The sequence below is a fragment of the Octopus sinensis genome, linkage group LG9 (assembly GCF_006345805.1).
Source record: "Octopus sinensis linkage group LG9, ASM634580v1, whole genome shotgun sequence".
Lineage (NCBI taxonomy): Eukaryota > Metazoa > Mollusca > Cephalopoda > Octopoda > Octopodidae > Octopus > Octopus sinensis.
This window is the reverse complement of record NC_043005.1, coordinates 84,698,774-84,706,479: the sequence shown is the minus strand read 5'-3', so window position 1 is coordinate 84,706,479 and position 7,706 is coordinate 84,698,774. Positions and strand designations below refer to the sequence as shown.

The 7,706-nt window shown below is 37.5% G+C and overlaps 1 long non-coding RNA gene across 1 annotated transcript in view; it reads right to left on the bottom strand.

Annotated features, from left to right (window-relative positions):
- The window catches only part of LOC118764894, a 20,435-nt gene extending 13,396 nt beyond the window's left edge, over window positions 1-7,039 (bottom strand). The window contains exons 1-2 of the long non-coding RNA XR_005000730.1: window positions 7,029-7,039; window positions 6,449-6,453 (exon numbers count right to left, since the gene is read on the bottom strand). This is a non-coding gene — a long non-coding RNA (uncharacterized LOC118764894). The remainder of the gene's footprint in view (window positions 1-6,448; window positions 6,454-7,028) is intronic.
- Window positions 7,040-7,706: the final 667 nt, after the last annotated feature.

The following is a 7,706-nucleotide window of genomic DNA, read 5'->3' as shown; positions in this document are numbered from 1 at the left end:
TTTGTAACCGTGAATGACACAACAGAGATAAGAGAGATTCTAGGCTTAATTAACCGACAACTATAAACCAGCAGAGGTGCCCCCCACCCCGTGAATTTGTGTGTGTGTGTGAATGTGTATATGGATTGTGTATATATATATATGTATATATGTATATATATATATATATATATACACACACACACCTATATATATATTTATACATACATACACACATATATATATGCATATATCATATATATGTTTATATATGTAAATAGATATATATATATATATATACACACACATACACACACACATATATATACACCCACATGCATTCACATACTGATATATGCACACACACATACACACACACACACACACACACACACACATTCACACATGCATACAACAAATTCCTTATTATCATAAAACTGAAAGCCTACCAGACATTTTTCTATTTCTTTCTGAATACAGTAACTAGTGTCTTACTAGCATCTATCTTTCAGTTATATATGTGTCCTTAATTGTCTAAATCTAGCTGTATATGTATGTGTGTGTGTGTGTAGGTGCAGGAGTGACTGTGTGGTAAGTAGCTTGCTTACCAACCATATGGTTCCAGGTTCAGTCCCACTGTGTGGCACATTGGGCAAGTGTCTTCTACTACAGCTTCGGGCTGACCAAAGCCTTGTGAGAGGATGTGGTAGACGGAAACTGAAAGAAGCCCGTTGTATGTGTGTGTGTGTGTGTTTGTCCCATCACCATCACTTGTCAACCGATGCCGGTGTGTTTATGCCCACGTAACCTAGTGGTTTGGTAAAAGAGACTGATAGAATAAGTACTAGGCTTACAAAGAATAAGTCCTGGGGTCAATTTGTTCGACTAAAAGCAATGCTCCAGCATGGCCACAGTCAAACGACTGAAAAAAGTAAAAGAAAGATAAATATGTAAATCTGTGTATGCAAGTGGTGTATTGGGTACAGGCCCCTCTCCCGCTTCCTGCATATCACAGATACCACACTAGCCCTAGCCCCTACTCTTTAGTTGTGAATTTCCTTTGGGTACAGGGTTCCTCTCAATTGGCAATCAAGTTCTTTTAGTGTCACTCTATTGCTATTGTAGCTCTATATATATTGTTAACAGCTCACACACATTAAGGTCCAGATATGGGTCTTATCCCACTACTGCTCACATACACACACACACATACATAAACACACACATCATATATATATATATATACATACACACACACACACACATATATATGTATATTTATATATATATATATATCGGGAGAATTCACAAAAAATGGTTCTCCTATATATGATAGGAATTTGTTGTATGCATGTGTGAATGTGTATGTGTGTGAATGTGTGTGTGTGCATATATCAGTATGTGAATATATATATATATATATATATATATATATATATGGGAGGAGACCCCCTTCGGTCATGAATGACCATGGGATTGCACCTAGAAAGTTCCCCTCCAAGGCACAAGTCTGAGCATGGTTGTTGTATAGAAGGCCAGCAGTCGCCCATGCATGCCAGCCCACCCTCTTCATGCCACTGACGTTATCCAAGGGAAAGGCAAAGGGGCCGATACAGCTTGGCACCACAACTCATTTCTACAGCCGAGTTAACTGGAGCAACATGAAATATAGTGTCTTGCTCAATAACACAACACACAGCTTCATCCGGGAATTGAACTCACAACCTCACGATCATAAGCTCGACACTCTAACCACTAAGCCATGCATCTTCACTATCATATTTAAAACTAGAAATAGTTGATAGCTTCCGTTACCTAGGTGACCAAGTCTATAGCGGGGGCGGGTGTGTTGAAAGTGTAACTGCTAGAGTAAGAATAGCTTGGGCTAAGTTCAGAGAGCTCTTACCTCTGCTGGTGACAAAAAGCCTCTCGCTCAGAGTAAAAGGCAGACTGTATGATGCATGTGTACGAACAGCCATGCTACATGGCAGTGAAACATGTGCTGTGACTGCTGAGGATATGCGTAAGCTCGCAAGAAATGAAGCCAGTATGCTCCTATGGATGTGTAATGTCAGTGTTCATACTCGACAAAGTGTAAGTACCTTGAGAGAGATGTTGAACCTAAGAAGCATCAGTTGCGGTGTGCAAGAGAGACGTTTGTGCTGGTATGGCCATGTGGCAAGAATAGATGAAGCTAGTTGTGTGAAAAAATGCCACACCCTAGCAGTTGAGGGAACCTGTGGAAGAGGCAGGCCCAGGAAAACCTGGGATGAGGTGGTGAAGCACGACCTTCAAACTTTAGGTCTCACTGAGGAAATGACTAGAGACCGAGACCTTTGGAAGTATGCTGCACGTGAGAAGACCCAGCAGGACAAGTGAGACCATAACCCATGGCCTCAGTCCACTTATGCATACCTTTCCTTCTTGGGACACAAAACTCTACTTGTGAAGACCTGTTGAGGCAAGTGAAAATCAAAATCAAAATCGATCAACATGAATGGAAATTGTAGCTGTGATACCAGTGCCGGTGGCATATAAGAGAACCATCCGAACGTGGCAGTTGCCAGTGCCGCCCCGACTGGCTTCCGTGCTGGTGGCACGTAAAAAGCACCATCCGATTGTGGCCATTGCCAGCCTCGCCTGGCCTCCGTGCCGGTGGCACGTAAAAAGCACCATCCGATCATGGCTGTTTACCAGCCCCGCCTGGCCTCCGTGCCGGTGGCACATAAAAAGCACCATCCGATCATGGTCGTTTGCCAGCCTCGTCTGGCACCTGTGCCGGTGGCACGTAAAGAGCACCCACTACACTCGCGGCGTGGTTGGCGTTAGGAAGGGCATCCAGCTGTAGAAACACTGCCAGATCAGACTGGGCCTGGTGCAACCTCCTGGCTTCCCAGACCCCAGTTGAACCGTCCAACCCATGCCAGCATGGAAAGCGGACGCGAAACGATGATGATGATGATGATGACACATGCATGCGCATCATCATCGTTTAATGTCCACCTTCCATTCTGGCATGGGTTGGACAGTTTGACAGGTGTTAGCACTGCAGAAGCCTGTACTTGACTTCTGTGTCTGTTTTGGCATGGTTTTTTACAGCTGGATGCCCTTCCTAACACCAACTACCATAAGTCAGCCTATATCATCATCATCATCATCATCATCATCATCATCATCATCATCATTTATCATCTGATGAGTTTGAAGACTGCGTCAAGCTCCAGTGTCTGTTCTAGCATGTTTTCTATGGCTTGGCAGCCTTCTAAATGCCAAAGCACTTTACAATGTGTTGTGGATTTTTTTTTTATATTTTGATTTTCCATGGCACCAGCACTAGTGTGGTCCCCATGTAACCTGCAAGACAGTAATACCCTTTCATTAATTAGGGCAACTGTAAGGAGGTAGACAGTTGCAAGATATGAGATAAAGAGTTAAAGCAAGAGTGCAGTGACCAGGACTGAACAGGTTCCTTGTTGCAAGGAGCAACATTACTTGCATTATAAAAGAGAGATAGAGAATGGTTTGAGTAGGAATAAAGAGATAAAAATGGTCTGCTGTAATCTATCTTTTGCTTCAATCCAATCCACAAATGCAAATGAGTTTAATCCATCCACTTTATTTTTAATTTTTTGCCGATAAAATTTGCTGCTTTACGGTGTTTATCAGAGAAACTATTCCACAGCATGCAGTACAAATGAAATTAGATTTAAAAAAGACCATAAAATATCCTTTAGTGGAAAAAGATTACAAATTACACATAATAAAATTTGCAGAAGAGAGAAATATCTTAGGACGTTACCTTAACACTTTAGTGTTCAGATTATTCTATCAAACATAATGCTTATTGATTCCTATTGATTTGAATTAATCATGCATTATCTCATGTCTTCAAGATCTTGATGGTGTAATTACTTAATGTAGAATAACATTGTAAGGTAGGTGTGAGAGCCTGGATCTGGTAAGTTTGAACATAAAACAGATTAGCTATTTTGGCCGGATATGGCCGGTTTAAATACTAAAGGGTTAAATTAAGATACAAATGAATTCTGTCCATTACCAAAACCTAACGAGAGATAATTTTATATAAATAAGAAATTCAGCCACCTCCTCTAATATTCTACTAAATTTAATCCTTAGCATTAGTAGACTTATATCATCTTTATTTTCAGATGAAGTCACTTTCATTAGAGATTCTCATTATCATAACGAGATTCTTTGCAATAGTGACGATACTACAGATAAATTCACAATTCAATCATATCTAGTTTTCCTAAATATAAAAATAGGTCAAGAAATATTTCAATTTTTTAATTCTTATTCTATTCTTTATTTTATTTTTAATTTCATATATATATATATATATATATATATATATACATATATACACACCCACACCCACACATATATAGTATTTTTTTTCTACAGTAATCCAATTCCTGGCTTAATCGTGAGAACTAATATTACCAAAGATTCTAAAATCTAATTTCTTTTCATTTCCTGATAAATCATAAATATCAAAATTTTAAACGGAAACTAGATTATTGTAAGTGATTCCTGCAATAAACTTTTTACCAGATCAGTTTTAACCATTTCAATGGTAAAATTCCTTCCAGCATGAATAATATTGTGTCTCTCTCCCTCTCTCTCTCTTCTACAAGTGATTGAGCAAGCCATCAACCTGTACCTGTATATGAGCAGAGACTCAGGAAAAGGGGGTGTAAGGGATGCGAGTGCTCCCCTTAAAATATTTGGTGGGCAATGAAAATGCTGTGAGCATCTTCCTGAAAAACTTCATCGCCAAAACAAACAAGTGTAGAAACATTTCTGGAGAGATTAAAAAACATTACTTTTCCATTATTGGATATTTCTGATCTGACTTATGTACAAATGAAATACTAACAATTATTAATGCCCTGATGCAGTACCAGGCAGTGGCTTTCGTGGCCTCTCATCTTAATTGATTGGAAGTGTTATCATAGATAATGTTTTGTCTTGGTATAAAAGATGGGCGACAGCAAACATTCTGCTCAATACCACAGATTTGCTTGTCAACCAGTTGAGCATGTCCCTTAGTGGCTGACGATATGTGCATCTCCATTCACAAGCAGAAGTAGTTGGGGAGCATCATAGCCATGTGTTGAGAGGAATTCTTTGAGGTTTGGATAATTCACCTTTCGAAACATGGGTGTTTCATTCAACATCTTTAAACAATCCTTATTCAGGCACCTTTTGAGCGAGATGGGTTACTCAACCAGAAGAAAATTCTAACTGGACCCCACCTACAAGGTCATGTGCTGTTTATCTTGATATGAGATCACCATGTTGCCCACATATGGTTGTGATGCATGTGCCTGGTGTACCCTTATCAGATGGGTAGTCATGATGGGTATACTGGGCTTTGTATATTTTACCCCTGTGTTACTTTGATGGCATGCACTGCTCTCTCACTTTTATTATTATTATTATTATTATTATTATTATTATTATTATTATTTTTGTTATTATTATTATTATTATCATTATCATTATTATTATTATTATCATTATTATTATTATTATAATTGTTGTTGTTGTTGTCATTATTATCATTATTATTATTATTGTTGTTGTTGTTGTTGTTATTATTATTATTATTATTGATATTGTTGTTATTATTATTATTATTATTATTATTATTATTGTTGTTGTTGTTGTTATTATTATTGTTATATTATTATTATTATTATTATTATTATTATTATTATTATTATTATTATTATATTAAAGCAAGTGTGCTGGCAGAATTGTTAGCATGCCAGGTGAAATGCTTATTGGTATTTCATCTGCCACTACATTCTGAGTTCAATTCCGCTGAGCTCGACTTCGCTTTTCATCCTTTTGGGGTCAATAAATTAGGTACCAGTGAAACCCTGGGGTCAATGTAATCGACTAGTCCCTTCGCCCAAAATTTCAAAAATTTGTGCCTGCAGTTGAACGGATTATTTTATGAAGGCAATGAGTTGGCAGAATCATTAACATGCCAAATGAAATGCTCAGCAGTATTTCGTCTGTCTTTACGTTCTGAGTTCAAATTTCGCTGAGGTCGACTTTACCTTTCATCCTTTCGGGACTGATAACTTAAGTACTTGTTGTGTACTGGGGTCGATCAAATCGACTGGCCCCCTACCCAAAAATTTCAGGCCTCGTGCCAGGAGTAGAAAAGAATCGTTAACATGCCTGGCAAAATGTTTAGCGGTATTTCATCTGCCGCTACGTTCAGAGTTCAAATTCTGCCTAGGTGAATTTTGCCATCCATCCTTTCTGGATCAATGAAATAAATACCAGTTATGTAAAAAATTTGGGGCCTGGGTTTGAACCCTGTAAACCTATTTTGTCCCCAAACTTATGTGTATGAATATGATTTAGTTAAATGTTCCATGCTTTTATTAATTGATGTAGGTGCCTGGAGTAGTTGTGAGCAGACATACACACTTTCTTACCTTTTCCATCTTTTGACCCAATGTTGAATGTTGAATGAAATTCCTATGTTTCCAAATGTGAACATTTCCAGCTGGAATTATTATCATCACCATCATCATCATCATCAGCCCCTGAACATTTTTGTCTCAAATCCAAGGATTTGTTGGGCTGGTTACTCGCTTTCCATTGTGTCTAAATGACTGAGATCACAACATTTTACCAGAACAAGATGCCAAACTGTTGCACAGTTTATCATTTACAACTGAGTGGACAGGAAACGACAAAATGCAGTGTTTTGTTCAAGAATATCATGCACCACCTGGTTGAGGAATTGAAACCACTATCTTGCAACTGTGAGTGCAACACCCTAACCACTAGGCCATGCACCTTTCCTTAAATAGATTGAAGCAGTGGGTAATGGAGAGTCTTGTTAAGAAACAACAATGTGCTTCCCAGTCAAGGAATTGAATCCATGACTTGTTCATGAGCTGAGTGCTTAAAACATTAGGTGACACACTTTAAAAAAATAAGGAATTTGTGTGTCTGCAAAAAAAAAAAACATAGTATTATACACAAACACACTGATAGACAGCAAACAGTACACCAAAGACAAATTAGATAACTGAATTTATTTAAAGCACAGTGCTATCAACATTTTCATTCATTTAACAATCCAAAGAAAAGGTGCATGACAAACTTTTCAAAGTATATTAAGTTTGAAATACAAGACCAACAGGTTATAAAATATGATGACCGCAACTCGAATGTGCGCCCCAATTTATGTAGCTGTTTTCATTGTAGTTCACTAATTAAATTACCTTACCAAATTTTAGTAACACATATGTAATTTTTGTTCTTATTTATATTTTCATGCAAAGATACATGATTTTGTTATTTCTTTTATATTTTGCCAAAGATATTTTTATGATGTTTGCCATAACATCAGATTATCTTCTCTAAATAACAACACAGCTTGTTCTTTTAAAAATTGAATGTGATACCATAATCCAATAACATTGTTTAGCTTTTACCAAACACAGCTTCAAAAGATATCCATAATTATCTGCTATAACTCTGCTATTTATCACTTTTATTTCCCACTTTCCATAATCATCAGATAAGAAACTCAGAGTATCTATTTACGAATATTCAGCTTGTTATGGATTATGTAACTCTCAGTATTGAGTTTTTTTTTCTTCTGTTTCTTTGCATATCAATACTTCTTACGTGGTTACATATCATCATCATCAGCATCATTGTCATTGTCG